The following is a 19,021-nucleotide window of genomic DNA, read 5'->3' on the forward strand; positions in this document are numbered from 1 at the left end:
GTTAGAACATGCAATTGGGATGGAAAGCTCAGTGGGGGGCATCCTCCCCCACCTCACTTTTTTTGGAAGCAATGAGCTGTTAGATTAGTTAACCCTGCTTCTATAGCTTTACTGGATAGAGCAATGAACCTGGACCTAATCTGGTCTTGAGCTTTGCTGCTAGTTGCTGGATGAGTCTGGTGAAGACACTTCCTGCTTCCTGTCTTGTTCTTGATTACTTGGCTTGTTTAGAAGAAGAAGAAGAAGAAGAAGAAAAAAAAAAGCTTTAAAGTCTATTGAAAAAGTGCTATAAATATCTAGGTCAAGAGTATTGCTTCAACTGGTGGGACTGCATGGAGTCAGAACTTCATGGAGGCAAAACTTAGGTAAGGCAAACTGCAGCAAGAAATTCAGTCTGATCTGCACAGCTGTAATCGGGGAAGCTGATTTTGGTGAGGGTTTATGGTATCATTTTTCCATTAGGAAATGGGATTACCTGTCCCCATCAACCAATTAGCAGATGGTGTGTTTTAGCCTTGATTAACTTTGACTGGATTTGAGTCAATGCTCTGAAAGTAGAAGGTATTGTTTCCTGCTACCAATCCCCTGAGCCTTTTCCCTTTTCAGTAGTATTTAATAGCACTTAAGGCTTTTATGAACCTGAAGAACACTGTGCATATGTTCAATGTGGTATTTTCAATTAAATACAATTAGTGAAGTCTTGACGTGAACTGGAGTACTGATCTTTCTGTAAATAATTCATTCTTCGTGATCACTGGGTTCTCTCTCATCTGGAAGAATTACTGTTGTGCCAAACAAGCGTTGGAGATGAAACAAATTGAAAAACTTATTTAAAACCTCCAGGAATACTGAGCAGGGATATGCAGCCTCCTGCTTAATTGAATAGCATTGCATAATATTAAAAAGTGCTGTGTGGTGGCTGTCAGATAGTTACAGTGAATGAAGGATCGGGTAAAACCTATGATAAAGRAATAGCCCATTACCTCATTTTCATAAGCTGGACTCTAGCAAGAGCATTTCTGAATGGGAAAGGAAAACTGTAGGAAGGAAAGTAGCAAATAAGAGCGTCCATATAACTTTTCAGCTTCTTAGGTTTCTTTGCTGTCCCTAATAGCAAGTTGAATATGAGTGGCACATGAAAAAGGCGGAATTGTATATGCTCACAGCTTGGTGAATTTTGTTCTGTGGCGACTTTTGTTTCTTATTGTTCCAGATCTGATGATTCTCCTGTAGATATTCAGGCCCTGATCCAAGGTCAGTGGAAAAGACTCCCAATGCCATTACTGACCCAGAGCCTGGACCTGTAATGTTCTAGGTCACCTTCCAGTTCTTACTATTGTCTACCATGTCAGTCTTGACCATGGTGCATCGTTTTGGGCAAGTTGCTTCRTTTGTCTATGCTTTTGTTCTTTTCTGTTCTAGGGGCTGCCTCTTAGAYGATGCCTTAGTATTTATTTGCTCTGATACAATTATCTGCAAGTTAGGTACAGATGTCTGACATGGTCACTTTTGCTTCAAAGAGAGTCTAGTGGAATTGTAAACTGAGGGCAATTTATCTTATCCTAGGATATGCATCTAAAACAGGTCAGTGGACTAATCCTCTGCTGCTTTCTCCTCTCCATTGACTATAAAAGTCTATGATGTCTATCATGGATGTGGCATCTAATTCTTAAGGGCTCAAAGTTAATAGACAGAAGTCCCTCCCTGGCCTTGGCTGTGGTCTGTAAGCRCTACGGATGGCACGCATCAAAGCAGAGTGGTGAGGGAGCTGGCTCACCGAGGAGGAGGACTGACGCCATTCACTGCACTGTGTCCGAGAGGAGTGGTGACTCTTGAAGGATGTGTTACATTGCTGCTTCTTTGAAATGACTTCAGGATGTTTTACCTTTAAAATTCTTGAACTAAACAGCCTGTTCACTGCTTTAGTCTAACTCTGTGCCARCCTGCTATTTGTTAATTACACTTTATGCCTGCTTTTGTGAACAGTTTTAGAGCATCTCCTGTAAAGTGCAGCTTATTCACATGTAAGTTATGGGTGCGTTAGCATAGCGGGGTTGATATGCCTCAGGAAGCACCGAGTGTCTGAGCAGCTGCCATGCTGTGCTCTCTCGCGTTCAGCACAGAGCTCCCGCAAGGCAGCGGCTTTCTCATGCGCACCGCCACTTGTCGCGTTGTTCAGGAAGGAAACTGTCCCCTCTGCCTCTATGTGCAGTGTAGGTTAAATGGCTTTTGTGTCTTACAGCACTCTCCTGCCTGGCAGATGAAAGGCTCCCGAGCTAGCCGCAGAATCCACCTGCTGCCTTCAGCTATTGTAGAAGCAGAGGTCAAGCTAAATCAGAATGTTTGCATTATCTCCTACCCTCGGTCCAGCAGAATCGGGAGGAAGGGGGAGTGCTTTATATAATTCCTTAGGGATTAACTGATACTTTCATTTTGTGCAATTATATTACGCTAAAAGCTAGGTGTCATACTGGGGAGAGGCACAGGCTTCATAAGTACTTCTAAATAAGTAAACAGACTCCCTGGCACCTCTCCTTCTCTAATGCTATTCCCCTTTAAGTTCTCTTCAGTTCAGCTGATGAACATAACTAGGCTAAATTATTAGTCACTGTTCCTTATCTGCCTCTAGTTTGTATTTTGCTGCTGCTTTACTTCTGTTCCCAGGAGCCTGTCCGTTCTTCCCAGTTACATCAGCTGATCTGAAATAAAAGATTTTACCTTTCCCAACAAACACCGCATCTTGTATATAAATGAATACGTGTAAGAGTCCGGGGTTGTTAGCATGGAGGAATTTCTCCCTTTTTTTTCAGTTTATTTTTCTCTGTAGTTAAGGCGAGGAAGTTATTGTTTGTGAAAACAGGTATATATTTTTAATGCAAAACTGTATTGCTCCTTAATTCTATTTCCACTAGTAGTCTGTACTTTGGTGCAGGAGACAGATATTTTGGGTCAATTCCAATAAAGATCTAGTCCATACAAAATAGAAGATACACTGTTGAGATGTCAGACGCCTACCTGGCCCACAGAGTGACGCCAGAGTCCAGAGCTGGTGGTAAGGGTCCATGTGTCTGGATCATCTGCTTGAGGTGACTGAAGTTTATTCAGTGAGCAGGGACAAAGCCAGACCCTAGGAAATGCCGGATGTGATGGTGTCCTAATTCCTGTCCTTTCTCTGGAACATCTAAGTGCTTCAGAGACACCTTGGATACAGCAACCAGATGCATTTCTGGCGGTTGGCATTACCTTCCTTCAGTGTTTACTGAAAGAATTAGACAGGGCTAAGCCTTTTTAATGTGGCAGGTGATGCCTGCCCCTAAGATACTAACCTTGTGGTAGGAACAACTGCTGAGGAAATTCCTCAGCAGGTGGAAGTCGTCTCTCCTTCTACTGAAGTCRGTTACACCAGGAGTGGATGTGAGAGTCTGGATCTAGCGTTGGGGGACTGGAGTGGCCAAGGGAAGCCCCAAGGTCCAGTTCCTATATTTGAACTGTTTATGCCTTTACATTAGTAATCATTAGTTAAAAATACAATTAACTCTTGGATCAGTAAAGAGATTCCTGAACACTGAACTACCTACCAGAGACTTTTGACAGCTAGACTCCCAGTTGCTTCCTCTTAACTTTGTTTCTTCTGGTCCCATAAACTGTATATATTCTCAAGTTACAGTTAAGCAAAAGGTATAAACTGTATCAGCTTCCCTGGCCTTTGTTTTCTAGGGTAAAAACAAAATGTTGACAATGTCAGTGTGGAGAATATAAATAACAGATGACCAGAAGACTAGTCCTCAGTAGCACCAAGGTATATGATCGGTTGTGGTTTCATTGCATTTTGGACTGGGTCAGCATCTGTTGCAGTTTAAGTCCACATAACTTCTTTCCAGAGAATCTCTAGAAATCTCTTTCTGCCCTTTGCTTGATGGTCGACTGACATAAGTAGCAGTTTGCAACAGATGACTTTCAGTAGTTTTATTCTGTGCATCCAGTAAGGTACCCTAGAAAACCAAATATTGGTGCAACAAATACAGGGAGTGGCAGTAGAAATCTTGATGTTTCTAGGCTCTATTCTATTGCTCATTAATCATGCATCTTGTTTTATAGCCCACATCACTGGCTATGCTACTGCTTTTACTGTGGCTTGCTTGCAGGATGTTTTAGTACATTTGTTCATTTAGTCATATGGTATGTCTATAATGCATTAAATGATATTGGCAATTAAAGGATTACAGCCAGGATATAATTATGGCCCTGTGGAATAAAGTTTTCAAATTATTCTGCCGCAGTCTATAATTATACAGTGTGTACCCTGATGCCAAGGATTAATAGGGGGATTACAAACTGTTTTCCTGTAACGTGCAGTTCACGGATATGCAGTTTACAATTCACTGGCTTTAAGGAGTCGGTGACCTCTCATGGGAAATGCTATTAAAGGATACTGGCCAAGTGCTATGTTTCCATGTTATATTATGCTTGTTTCCCACCCTTACCTTGAGTTTGTCATGCAGTGACTAGCCAGAGTAGCTGAGTTCTTGAGTAGACAGCCCTTAAATCTGAATATCCAGGAAGTGAAAACAGACCAGCTTTAGTAGACAGCCTTGGACTGTTAAACTTGCTCCTCTCTTTGGTCTGAGGCAAGAGTAGAGCTAGAGGAGTCTCAGCAAGGTTGTCTGGATTCTCCTTGAACGTGTGGAATGGAGGTGGGAGCCTGCATGATATATAGTTACATATCACACAAATAGGACTTAAACATTTTATTCTTGTATATCAGAAAATGATTTACTCTAAGAACCTCTGCAATCAACACTTTTTTTAAAGAACTGAACTTAATTAGTTGTGATGAAGATAAATCAATGTTGATACTATTTAAAATGGATGAGAATATAACTAAGGATCATCTTTGAAACAGTAAAATAGTGTTGAACAGTTGGTTGAATCCCAAAGGGGTGACTTACACTTCTTTCTGCCAAATTACAAGTAAATTTAAGGCCGTTTAGTTTTCTGTGAACTTGGATGACTCTCTTTAAGGGTAGCATCAAACTACATTAGCTTTAAAATGCAGCATCTTGCTTCCCATGTCTGTTCTGAGTGGCTATAGCAAAGCTCRCAAATGAAACCTGCTCAGGACCCTTCTCTGGCACTGACACCAACTTGCAGGAACAGCCTGTTCTTCCTAAACTCCCCTGACCTCCCAAATACGGTGACCACATGTGGTTTGCCTTTTGGGATGGTCTCTGGTCCGTGCTAACTCCTGAGCTGTGCTCAGGTACTAGCTGGCTCAGTGACAAATGGCCATGGCCAAAATGGTGCTGTGGATCGTGCTTCTGGTTTAACAGTGTAGATGATGGAGCTCCAGTGCCCGGGAATGTTTCTTGGCACTGTTTACTAGCATGAATGGACCCTGTGTATATTCAGTGGCAGAGTGATGCCAAATATTTCAAATAACAGTCTATTTTATTTTCTTAAGGCTCAAGCTCTTTGTCCTCCTGTTTTTTAGGTGGCTCTGTTTTTTGTTTAAGAAGAATTCTACTATATTTGCTGAAGAAATGTGAACCTTGGGCCTTCAGATAACAGTGAAAAAGACTCCTCAGTTTGTTTTGAAAAAAGTCATAATTTTCAAGCCAGTGTTATGGTTCTTAATGTCAGAATAATATTTAAATCTGTAAGTTGACAATGTTCTGTTATTAAGTCAGCTTGTACTCTTAACTTTCATACCGTGGGATGGCAGGTTTTGCAGTTTTTCATGGCTAACAAGGTTTTTTCTTAATTTTTTTCATTTTATTATGTTGCAAGAGTTACTTTCATATAACCTCAGTGAGGGACTAGGGTTACAGAGATGTTTCTAGCATCTGATTCGTCTTTGAGAATCTTTCTTCCTGATGGGGGCTTTTGAGAAGGAAAAAAAACCCAGCTTGGCTTTGCGATTTCTCTGGAGGGCTTTACGGGACTATACACTGAGCAATCTGTTCTGGAATATTGCCGCAAATARAGCCTGGTCTTGACTACATGTTCCGTCAGGGTAGAACTAGTCTGCTATGTGCATTGCATAAACGTTACAGCTCATATGTCTTTTTCTTCGTCAAGCAGAGATTGCTGTGAAATTGAACTCAGAATCCTTTACTRTCATTCCATGTCTGTCTGTGGGTTTTTTCCCTTTTTTTTTTCCCCCTTGTTTTTCTTCCTCCTTGGACCTAAGAAACCTACATCGATGTTTCAATGAAATGATCAGACTAGCAAAAATGATTGGTTTTGTCAAAATGGCACTTTTCRGCGGAGGGGTAAAGAATTTTTGGGCAACCCTGCTAAAAACAGTCTCTTTGCACAGTCACTTTTCAGAAGAGGAAATACAATTACTGCTGTTTGGCAACATGCAGTCTTTTGAACCTGTGCATTCCCAAATGCGTCAAAATTAATGAAATTGTAAAGCTGAATTAAATATGCTGCTAGATGCAGTTGCCATGGTGGTTTGCATAGCAGCAGAATAACAATGAAAAGATAAATTGTTAATATGAACAAAAGACAAGTGTAGTGATGGCAGCACKTTTTTCCTAAACCAAGCATTGCTCAATTTTTCAAAGGCTAGGCTGTGTGCCCAAAAGAAAACCCAAGCAAGAAAGCAAGTCTTTGACAGAATAGCAATTTAAATCCTCCATCCTGTGAGTTACAGACACCTGGTCATGACTACTCCAGAGTCTTAATATTTAAAAAACCAAAGGTAACCCTAAAATTAATGTGTTTTTTCCTCTTCTGGGGCCAAATGTAAACAGACAACACATCAGTATTATCATTAGTTAGACTACACAAACATAAGTATTCAAAAATATACGCTAAGTAAATTGCAGCAAAGCMAACTCATTTCTTTCCCAAGGGAAAGTTTGCTCATTCCAGTCATGATTTGTACCACAGATTTTATAGCAGGACTGCAGAAATCTTCTAACAATTKTATTAGAGTAAGATCAGCCACCCTTAAATATACTAGGCTTCCAGCTGTGAGCAAATTTATCCCAGAAGCTCAATAAGTTTTGTGTGAGACTTCTAATTTTCTTAAAATCCTTCTTTAATGATGTCTATTATTAAAGCTATTTATTCCTCCTGGGTGTGTACAAAGAAACAAGCGGCTTGTGAATAAATCCATGTTGGTGCACTGGCCATAGTAGTTATTGATTTATGAGCTATTGTCTCTTCAGAAGGAAAAAGACAGTTATGCTCCAGAAAATACTTTAATTGTTCAGGTAGGTGCATTAAACTTTTACACTTGAATAATAAATTATACAGAAGTAGATCTGCCTCTTTGCAGCTACTTTATATCTGCTTCAGCTGCCACCAAAAACCATCTCCCAGATCAACAGCCCACTGAGATCATTCAGCCAGGCTTTGGACTGCGTCCTGCAGGTTGGAGCTCAGGGGCTGCTGTTTTCAGGACTGTGTTTTGGCTGCTGCTGCCTTCAGATCCGTGTTCTGCAGCTCCTTGAAGTAGCTGTCACTTAAACTGCTCTTAGGAAAAGATGTTACTTTAAATATGTTGTGACTTTGAAATACCTCGAATTAAGCAATAAATGATTTGTCTTAAAGGAATACAAATAGGAATAGAAAAAAATAGCGTTAACACCCCCACCCCCACCCCTTCTCCATATTACTGTATTTTGTGATCAGGCGGGAGTGTAATAAGACACAACCCTGACGAACTGGAGCATGAGCATACCAGGTAAGAGAACATGTACAGCATGGACACCAGAAGCAAAAGACACCATTCCTTCCTTTACCTTAAACTTGCCTCATTTAGTGTAATCAGTTTTCCTCATTCACCCCATTCTGGGCTCTGCTGAGATTCCCAATAAGATGTCCAAACAGCATCAACTGTGAGGCTGATTTTTGGAGCTATTTTTTAGGACAGAATTCATCTGCTCTGATTTAGGGTTCTCAAAATTAGACTATTAAATCTGAGCTGGTCACTTCTGGCTCCCTTTATATCCAAAGAGGGAAGTATGCAGCTGTGTGGGCAATTCCTACAGTTCTGAAGTAGATCAGATTAATGACTCTGTGGTGCTGCATATTTTTATTTATGAAGTTATATCAAAATACACAGCTGAACTTAAGTGAAAAGAGTTTTCTTCCTAGAAACTCAAATCTGTGCCAGAAACTTGGGCTCAAATTTTCTGGTGGTATATCTACTTTCTGATCAGAAAAAAATATTTGCAAACAGTTTTTTGGAAACTTTGGATTTCTTCATATTCTGACAGCATCAAAAAACAGGTTAGGACTAAAGCCTCTGAAAGGTTGAGAAAAACTGTTTAGCCCTAGAGGGTAGGGTAAGGCCCTGCCTTTCTTAGTAACATTTCTTGTAATGTTTTCATATCGTCCTTAATTCTAGTCTGTTCACACATCCAATTACCAGTTTGTAGTAGCACTTAATTGGGTGTAACAGTCACGATTGGATAAATGGTGGGTGTTTCTTCTTTCCACACATCCCTTCTACAGCATTCAGTTGTGCTTCATGATGTTGTATTTTAACTGCCCAGTGTAATCTGTGTAAGTTTGAATCTTACATATTCTCAAATACGCTGGGTTGATGTGCAGTGTCAGCTGACGAGATTCATTTTGCATTGTTGCTCTTYGTGATAAATGAACCTGTAGGAGCTGAGAGAATACTGTCTATGTTTTGAGACTTTCTTCTGACATCTTTAAAGTCGTTGGACACCTGGATTGACTCCCGACTGCTCATGGGTCCTTCCTTGTTTGTTTTTCTTGACTCTATTTTTAAAGCCATTTTGCTTCTTATCTTTATTGAACTGTCAACATCTCTTCCTTCTAACAGGCAGCACTACAATAGCTTGCTATATTGTGATTTATCAGGTTAATATGGACATGAACTAAGCCATTTATTGTAGTTTCTGTAGGTTTTGTAGTTCAATAATAGGGCGTTCAGGTTCTGGGAGTCCATCGTATTATCCTAAAGGAGRCTGTACTTCACCAAGGACTGTAATTCCTGTTTCTGCGTCTGCTTCTGTTGCCACTGAAGGTGAAGACCAAACGCCCTTAAATTAGCTTTATAGATTCATTTCACATCATTTGGGATTGCTTTAAGCTTTTCCAAAATAAGAACTAGAACTTTTAAGAAAAAGCAGACAGAAGAGGAGGATGAGAGCAGTATGTTAGAGTTTAAGCATGTAGATGCTTAAAAGAGATGGAGATGCAAAGCATGAGCAACCACATGGGGGAAGAAGGACAGCCAGCTCTTCGTTGGAGCCTGTTCTATAGGTATCGTGCTTGTTAAGAGAATACCAAGATGGAAGGTGCTATAGCATCAAAGGGGCACTGTCACCCTGAGCCTGATCTTTTGTTGTTTTTAGTCTTAATAGGAATGATTAGACCCGAGACAATCATGCTGCGACTTAGCTGTGTGCAGCSTTTTCAACAGCTGGCCTGCTCTTTTTGATATGCCTGACTGTGTTATTAATGATGAACGTGACTAGTATCAACACAGGTTAGAATGACAATACCCAGCTTAGTATTCTTTTTCATCACAGAGCAYGTGATGTGGTGCTGAAGGTTTTGTTGAAAAGTTACTTTCCAATTTCTGTGCCGTAGGCTAAAGTCACTGTGCAGTCCTTTAGCTGTAGGTATAGCATGAGCAGAAGTAAAGAGAAACTTGGAAGTCCAAAGTATTCCCCTCACTTAAGTGGATAAGTGACTAGTGCCAAACTCATTGCCCACCAGTTCAAAAACCTCTTTAGCCAGTGCAGAGCACCACCCATGGTCGACTTTGCACTTGCCTTTCGGAACATCAGGGCAACTGCAGCTCGGTCSTGTTTTCATTGCCGCTACAGAGCTGAAGGCAGTGCTTCCATTCCCTGCTCTCTGCTGGTGCATGGTGTTCGTTCTTATACAGTGGTCACRTATCATAAAAGCTATTCGGCTGCACAATATCCAGCCATTTGTCTTGCACTGAAAATTACTGCCAARTGTCCTGCTGTTTCGGCCGTGTTTACTTCTCAGAAGGTCATTACCTGTCTGATCCACTTATGTTCTGTAGCGGACACCAGCAATTGTCCTTGACACCAGAGTGCTGCAAGTCAACTGTCAATCAATTTTGAAGCATGTCTAAGTTCCTCATCACAATGAGGTGATTCAAAGCCTGAAGATAAGTTAACCCTTCAAGCATGACTCTGAAGAAGCAACAGCACGTGCTGTTACCAGTGAGTATTTCTACCATTCTACCTATTCAGGCAACACCATGAATTGTGAGTAAAAAAGTATAATTGTACCGGGGAACAAAATATTCCACTTCAAAAGAATAACAGCCTCCACTTATATGTGGCTTTCCTCTTTCTGAGTCAGGAATTCTACAAGTGAGTAAATATTATTATAACCCTTTCACAGATGGCGGGGAAAAAAGCAGAGGGGTGTTAAAGGCTTGCTCTAGAGCACGCAAAGGAGCAGGAGCCGAGGCAAAACCAGAGCTGAAGTATCAGAGGTTCCTCTCCGAGCCCAGACTTGGAGAATTTCCCTTGCTTACATACCGGGCTATTAATATTCTCTGGCTGTGGACTGCTGTTGTGCTAGCATGTTACTCTGAGGATAGAGCTCTAATTAAATTGTTTACAGATGGGTGATTTGCTGGACTACCCACACAGTGTCTTAATAAAACTGACTTTCCTGAGGGTGTAGCGTGTTGCTGYGAAAGAGGTATTTCAGCTGCGTTGATCTGGAGCGCTGAGCATGTCGTGGGGATTTTAGGTTTGTCGCAGGAACGTTTTCTCGGTGAACGCACCCGGGGAGGTGCGGTAACTGAGCCAGCACTCTCTCGTTCTGAACGACTGACAGAAACAACACAAGTAACGCCAATGGCGATTCTTGTAATCGATATTGATGCTATTTAGGACAACACCTTTTTCTCCATCTGGAGCTTCTGTCACGCAGAATTCCTGTGTGCTGTAACGGTGCCTTCTGAAAGCAGGCCACGGCTGTGGGATGCAAGTTGTTGTAGCAGGCTGTATTTCATGGCTGAGTGTTCCAAAATAATGTTCATTTGTTTGGTTATTTGTTGGCAGCTTTAGAGCAAAGCTTGTGGGAGGCCAGTCCACACACGGGGATGTATCATCTCTCTCTTCCATGGCCGAGAAGGATCTTGACCATATTTGCTACCAGGTATTTCTGGTAGCAAGGTGGAGCTCTGGGGCGCTTGGGAAGGAATCACCTACCGAAAGATGCCCTGGGGAGCAGGTAGTGGCCAGATCAAGCAACTGTGTTTTTTTCCCAGGCTAAAGGTATAGAAGCAATGCAGCAGTGGCTGCACACAGGGTCTCCTGTCACTCTAAGGCACTGGAGAAGATGTCTTCAGTTTATCCTCCTGCTTGGGAGAACAGTGTAACTCTGTTCGTCAGGCCGTTGTAATATGTCAGGTATAACTTTGAGAACTTTCTTGAGAAATCAAAAATAATGTTAACAGAAACAGTGTGTTCACTTCAGATGGTCATATTACTGGGGTTACATGGACTTTTGAACACAAGGAGTTGTGAGGCATAAAGTGCTCTGCTAGCGTTTGTTATAAAGCTGCTGTGCACCTGGTTCTGTTTACTTCGGCTGCCCTTAGTTGAGTTACGCGTACTTGTTGGGTGAACTACGTTCTGCTTCTTTCAGATATTGCTAGGTTTATCTTGGTATTACATTTTACCATCTTGATTACAGCAGTACTTAGATCAGTCCTAAGTCAGAACCTGAGCTGCCRTGTAGGTTCATAATGAGAGAAAAGATAGGTTGATTTATCCCATGTGATCAATAGGGAAAATATTTTTATTACTCTGTAATTTCCACTAGGGAAGTTTAAGTTGCTAAAAGCTCAAATGCTTTTAAAAAGCCATTTTACTTTTGCCTATTTATTGTTGTTGTGCTTAGTTTGAACATTAAATAGTTTGAAAATGTTTGGTTTTCTTAATTTTGATGAAAAAAGCATATATGAAAAATTTCACAATTGCCATCCATCCCTACCACCATTTTGAACAGTGCCTGTTAAATTCACCATTTCTAGTCAGTGTTAAATCCTTCTTGCAGTGTTAATATAGTGTATAATGTAGTGTTAGTATCCATTACATTTGATAATTAAAAGAAATCCAAGTTTCTTGCCAGTTCCTTGCATGAAGTTTTAGCTGATGCAACTCTTTTATTCTTCAGCTAACATTTGTATAAGCAAAACTAAATTGGACCAGTGTGGTTAGCCAACAAGGTGGAAATTCATAGCTATTCATGGCTTTCATTACCCTGATTTTTGTGTAGGTAAAGCACCTCTGGTATATTGCCAGCCTTTTCTTCAAGGTCATTTCTATTTAATGCTTCATGCTGCTTAATTCTGCTACTGCTCTCACTGAGCAGAAGTAAGAATTCCTATGTACTGTAACAGTATCTTTTGAAAGCATACCTCAGTTATATTTTAAAGACCTTAAAGAATGCTGGAACAGCCAGGTGTTAATATGGGTGCTATTCCAAGGGTTTTGAAGAAGGAAAAAAACCTTACCATTCAGCTCAGTGCTCCTCCCTGAAATTTAATGGGGGCACGTGGTGGAAGTGTGGAAGCAGAACAACCCAGCAGCCCAGGCTTGGTTTACTTTCTCCATTTCAGAAGTGAGTGGGAATCAACAGAGGAGGGCTTTCAAGCAATGTCAGTAATTGGGAATCTGATGGACAGATTTTGCCACTTTTTAAAGTGTCCTTTCTGTAGTCAAAATGTGTCTCTGATCCGTCTTCACAGGATCTCAAACTCTCAGGAGCGATTCTATCTAGCAGTGTGCTGTGCTCGCTGTCCCATTGGAGGTGGAATAGTGAATATAATGTTCAACAGTGAGTTAAGCTGGGTCTTGGGAAAGCTAGTTGTTCCTTGTCTTTTTCTGCTCTCTACAGAAGAGGTGAGTTTAGGGGAGGTGGTGGAGTAGAAGGATTCAACATCTGTGGGGATCGTGCTGCTTAGTTGGAAGAGAGAGGTCTCAGCTCCTCTCTCTGGTGTCTGTAGGGGTTCTGAATCGGGTGGGCGTAAATAGCAGCTTCTGGTCAGCACGATCAGGCAGAGCCTGTACGAACCATTGTTCAATGCATAACTACAATTTACGTCCCGTTTAGGCCACGCACGGCCTACTGCACCTTTTCCTAACCACAGAAATGGCTGCATAGTCATTAGCTCCTTTAATTAACATTTATATAGTTGTTTAAAAAAAATCTGGTAAGAAAACCCTTCATTAAAATAGGTAAAATGGCTGGGTCATGTCTTGCGCTTTTTGCAGAACACCATATTTAGAAAACTGCAAAATTCTGAAGCCAAGAAATTGAATGTTAGGGTGAACAACCTTAAAGTATCAGGGAGAAATATCCCAACATACTTGTAGAATATTATATTCTAGTTCTGCCTGCTTATCCTGATCAAAAGTTCCTTAGTCTAACTCGGTCCATTCCACATACAGAACGAGCTGTCCACTATGTTTAGCAGCCTCTTCGTTGTGTCCGTGTGTACTCACRCTACTTGTCAGCCTGCAAGCCGCACTCACTTAACGCCCAGGTGCCCGCACAGAGGGTTCTTCTGTCCCAGGAAAGCTGAGTTGGTCTCCATTGCAGTCAGAATTTTTCCAGCTTCCTTTCTATGAGTCCCTCCATCTTCCAATAAAACCAGTTAACCTTGGGAATGCAGCTGAATGGTAGCAGGAATTTTCTGTCGGTCTTGCTGGGCTGCATAGGGGAAGAGCAGTGGGAAGGGGAAAACAGAGTTAAGACTGTGAGTTTGTATATCCTTGTTTCTAATTTCTTGCTTTTTAGAAGTTTGACTTTGTCTTAGTTTGATGTTCTGGGAGGACGTGTGATGCTAGATGGTAATTTAAAGTTGAAGCTTCTTGTCATGGAATAATGAACAAACTTTAATGTTTGATCTGAATGATGACTGGCAGGAAAGCACGTGTGAGCTAGAATCTGCCAGGGAAAAGGTTCCCCATCATCCTGCCCTGTCCTTCAGCCATCTCTTCTGCCCCACTTACGCTGTCCTTGACTTAGCAGCCTCCTGTTTGGATTCAATTCAGTAAAAGGAGACTGTGGTTGAATAACCAAAGCCAGCCCAAAATGCCAAGTGAACCTGAGAGTAAAACAGAGGTATTTGTGCAAGTCCTCTTGTGTATCTGAATATGTTCTAACAGCCGTATTGTTTAAAAAACATTTTTGCTATTTTCCACCTACTTCTTTTCGCCTCTAACTAAAAGTACTGTAGCTGCCTACATGATGATCAGTATTGGTTTAATTTTGTAATAAAACTCCACCTACAGCAGTGTTTGGAGATCACTGCAAAGCGGTGATTTACCCATTAGGCCACCTGCTCATTGGTAGATGTGTGTTAGCATTCCTCTGACTGTGTGAATTAAAATAAACTAACAGCCAGCACTTGTTTGTTAGTTATGGAAAGGCAATTAAGGTACTAATTGGAAAGGGGGTGCATAAATTTGACTGGCATGGGTAGGAAATGCCTGAGGAAGCTGACAATCCATCTCTACGATGTTACTCCTCAGAAATTCTAATTAGAGATAGCAATTGGATTCTTTTAATTTTTTTTTGCATGTACTCCAAGCGACATGAAACCAATTAACTTTCTTACTGCATCTATACATTTCTTTATGTACAGAACACAGTGATAGAAGACATTTCTATTTGAATTCTTGCCTTTTGGCCTTTAATAGAAAATCAGATAGTCGCAGTTTATTAGACTATTAGAGTATATAGGAACACAAATTTTTATCTTTTTCTTCCAGAAAGGGAATCTTAGACCTTTATAATTCTAGCAACATTTTTTTTCTACAGTGCATGTGATTTCTCAGCAGTTTTATAAACCCTGATAAGAATGCACATTAATTAAGTTTAGATGAAGGAAACTTAGCAATTAATCTCTGGAGTCCGACTGCTATTCCCTACACAAGGCTCTCCTCGACTGTGAGTAGGTATTTAACTGGGATTCTGTTCTGGGGAAAGGAAACACGCAAGCTTAAGTCTGAGCATTGTGCACATTCATACAGAGGATGAGCTTTAACTAAAAATAAAGTGTCTTGATACAGCTAGGGATGAATAGTGGATTTTACTTTTCCCTTTCTGGCTTTGTTCTCTTTAGATAGGACTTACTTCTCAGGGCACAGAATATAGAGCTATAAGCTCAAGTCTTACGGTGATCCTAATCACTTTGTTCGGTGTTGCTCTAGCAAAGAAAAAATACTGGGTTGGGTCTGGTGGCTGGCTTGGGAGGAAGCAGACACAGCTCTCTCTCAAAAAGGTCATTATTTTACTCTCAGCCCTACTTCCGTTTATTTTCTTTTTCAGTTCTTCCTTTGTGGCACAAATCGAGAAGAACAAACATGACGGCTTCTGAGAAAAAGCGTCTGTATTTGGGGGCACGCAGCGCAGGGTGAAAATTGGCTGACGTTAAAGCACCTGGCACTGTTGGGGTGGAGATCTGTGGTGTTGCAGGCCCCCARCCACCTCCCGCTATGGCCTCAGGTGGTGCTGCCTGTGCTCCACGACGGACGAGAAGGAAGAGGCTGTCGGCTCCTGGGGTGGACCTTCTCCCCGGCTCTGCAGCCCTTCCCCTGCACCAGCCCTGGCTAGGCACCATCCCCAGATGGATGCAGCTGAGAAGCCACGTTCTTTCCCTATTGCTCAGAAAAGCCAGGGCAGCTATACTTTCTTTTGCTTACAGCTGTGCTGAGGTCCTTGGCAGAGGATAAAAGCATGACGTGACTCCTCATTATTTGTTGGCAGCAGGGTGGTCCAACCTTTACAAGTGCTAGATTTGGGGAATGGGAGCCTTTCCTCGTGCTTTCCCCCCCCAGGGATGTAGCTGCCTTTGCCCTCTGGAAAACCAGCCACTTTCATCTCCTCTGCCATCTCCCCTGCCCCTCCAGCAGCCATTAGAACCACTCTTTTGTGCCCTAGTTTGTAGCCGAGGATGGGGAGGATGCTAATGACGCCGAGGCAGTAACTCAGGCCTGCGCTGGCTTTGCGCACGCTCCGTAAGGGGCGTTAAAGCAGTCAAGCTGCTTTAGGACTTGCTCCCCGTCTCTGCCGAGGCCAAGGCAGCAGGTCTGTCRCTAGTTTGGCTCACAGGCCAGGAGTCGGACTGGGCTGACTTAATGGTGTTCAGAGGAGTTTTGAATAGGTGGCGTCAACCCTTCTGGGAATGCAGAGTCCCATTCGTTAGTGGGGCTGCAGCGAGGGCAGACGCTGCCCTCATTAGCTTCCTGGGAGTTTACTTTGCTGGAGAAGTGTTTGCSCCTTTCTCCTGGCCAGTAACTGGCTGTGTATCCAAATTACCTCCGTTTCCAGTATTTTGCCTACTGAGAGGATAACTGAGTCTCCACAACTGAGACAGTCCTTTGCGTAGTGCTGCTAGGTGCATTCRAAGAGGTGCTGCCTTGCTCCCCTAAAATGACTGCGTTTTAGTGGTAATTGAACAATTTAGGCATAGCCGTTTCTCCCCTGAGAATATATAGGGAGAAGACATAAGCTGCATTATACAGGTTGATATAACAATATTGAGAACTGTGATTTTTTGTTTATTTGTTTTGGTAAGTAGCAGAGAGCTGCAAGAAGCAGCAAAAACTATTTGAAGCAGGATTGGGCTAAACGTTAAGGAAGCAACCTCAGAAGTGATAGCTCAGGAAGCTGAACTTACTGGCTTACATGGTCATATTTATTGCTGTCCTTTAACCTGTGCGGCAAGGAGCAGAAGTARAATTTCGTACCGTGTATACACTGTACCGCAGTGCTTTCTCTAAAGTGCTACTTACGTGCAGCGTCGCTCTGTGGTGCAAGAAGTGCTTCTGTGCTACTGAATACAATTTGATGAGCTAGAGGGAGCTCTTCCTTTGTCTAAAATATACGTTATTTCAGCCCCGTTTTTTTCTTGTCACTAAACAGGAGTTTTAATATCACTAGCCTGTGATGACTGTTGTTTTCCAAACTCATTTTAAAATGACGTTATAGTTCTGCAACAGGTTTTCTGTGTAGGAAACTGAGTTTTGGTGAGTTTGCCTGTCCGATCTTCAGAAAAAGCTTGGTCCCCTGGTAGGGGAATTTCCTAACTTCCATTAGGATGAACTCCTGCTACGGTTGTTTGACAGCTACCATACGCTGGCTTTGTACACAGGCGCTGTTTTTATACCCAAAGGGCAGCTTTCTCAGCTAAGGGCTCCCCTTCTCTGCACAGCACTAGTTTTCCTTACGCAGAGGGTGTCCAGAAAGGAAATTGGTGTCCAGCAGTCAGTGCACGGTGTGAAAAGCACACTTGCTGTTGGAGTGGCTTGTTCCTTAACAGCCTGATCCAAAGCTTTTTGCTGTCCATGGAATGATACTCATTGACTTCACCAATTGGACCCTAATTATATCCTGTTAAGGAGTTATGGCTTCATACCGGGAAGTTTCTGTATCTGTTTTCTTTAAGATTTTGTGAAGACTGTGGAGGTTTTCTTTTATAGCAGCCTCTCCCTTCTCTCACCTTTGGATATATTGCAAAAAGGTTTTGGTGCTTTCTGAATCTTGAATTAGCACTTCTCTGTGTTCAGGAGATAAAATTATCCCTACTGCATCACATAAGCCCGGCAGTGCTGCTGTTCCCAGTTTACAGATGGAAGAACTGAGGTGCAGCATAAGTCAGCAACATATGCCACGACACACAGGAGGCGTGTGGCAAAGCCACTGAGCCCCCCAAGCCTTGCTCCTCTCCTGCCTTTGCTGTGTGCCTTGATTACAGGGGTTGTGTGTTTTTAGGTGCTTGCACAGATGTCAAGAGTCCAACTTGTGACCCTTTTCCGTTCTGGTGGAGGCTTTTGCTGTTCGATTTTTGAGTATCAGTACCAGAGGCAAAACAAACAGCCTATGTCGCGGTCCGYGGGAGTGACGGGAAAGAATCATACGCATTCACAGAATGCAGGTTCAATTCCAWCTTTATTCGGCAATTTGCCCATCTTATATATGTTTGTGCAGTCGTACACTTTGCTAGGCCARTCACCATGCAGATTATGTCACAGGGAGCCAATCACGGCACCGATCACGCACGCAGCGATCATGCCTTRTACCTTGCTGCTTATTTAGCAAAGCTGTCTTACCCTTAACCTTGGTTCCCACTGGCTTCTGCTAGCTTATCTGTACTTTCTCGGGATGTATCATTTCCAGCTGCGCCAGTGTCCTTGGTGGACTACTTCAAAGCAYGTAGCAGTGGCTATAGCCTGAGGCCTAAGGCTTCAGCAAATTTAGCTACTAATGCTAAGCAAGTTGTGCTAAGCAATTAATCCTAAACAGTGTTAGTTCCATGCTCTATATCTCATATAGATTATTGTTCTGAAGCACCGCAAGGGCCCCAACAAGCCTACCTGCCCCATGCCTCAAAATCCAGTTTGTTAAATTAGAGCAATATTCGGGTGTCTCAGATGCATGCGATGGATTCTTATTTGTGCATCTTTCTAAGCAAGCCGTTAACTTGATCCGAAAACGTAGTGTCTTAAAACTGGACTATCAGCATTTGTAATTCAAGGTTGCAAAATTCATTTTTTCTGTGTGAAGTTAATGGGTACCAAGTCTAAAAGACTCCTGCACAAAAACAGCAGTAAAAACAAGTGGAGCATAGAGCACTTTTCAGTACAGATTAAATCAATGACTCCTTTCAGTTCCAGCTACCACACATGATGTCCCAGGCAGGTATGTCTGTGGAGGAAGCTAGTGATATTGGGAGGACTTTCATAGGCAGAGGGTTAGGTTAAGTACCTAATCTCACTGAGATCCAGGAGGAATTGGCTGTGTAACTCCACCATCGCTGTGAGCCTCCTTTCTCAGTGAACAATTTGTTCCAGATAGGAGAAACATCATTTACATTTGCCATTTAAAAATAAATACATTCAGGGTGAAAAATGTTTAGTTTGAACACAAAAAGCAAATCTCTTCATTTAAAAACATCAAAACAAAATACTTCTTASCTCCTGTAAACTACCTCATTGTTTCTCCTCAAAACAATTCAAATAAG

The sequence above is a fragment of the Apteryx rowi genome, unplaced genomic scaffold (genome assembly GCF_003343035.1).
Source record: "Apteryx rowi isolate R43461 unplaced genomic scaffold, aptRow1 scaffold_91, whole genome shotgun sequence".
NCBI lineage: Eukaryota > Metazoa > Chordata > Aves > Apterygiformes > Apterygidae > Apteryx > Apteryx rowi.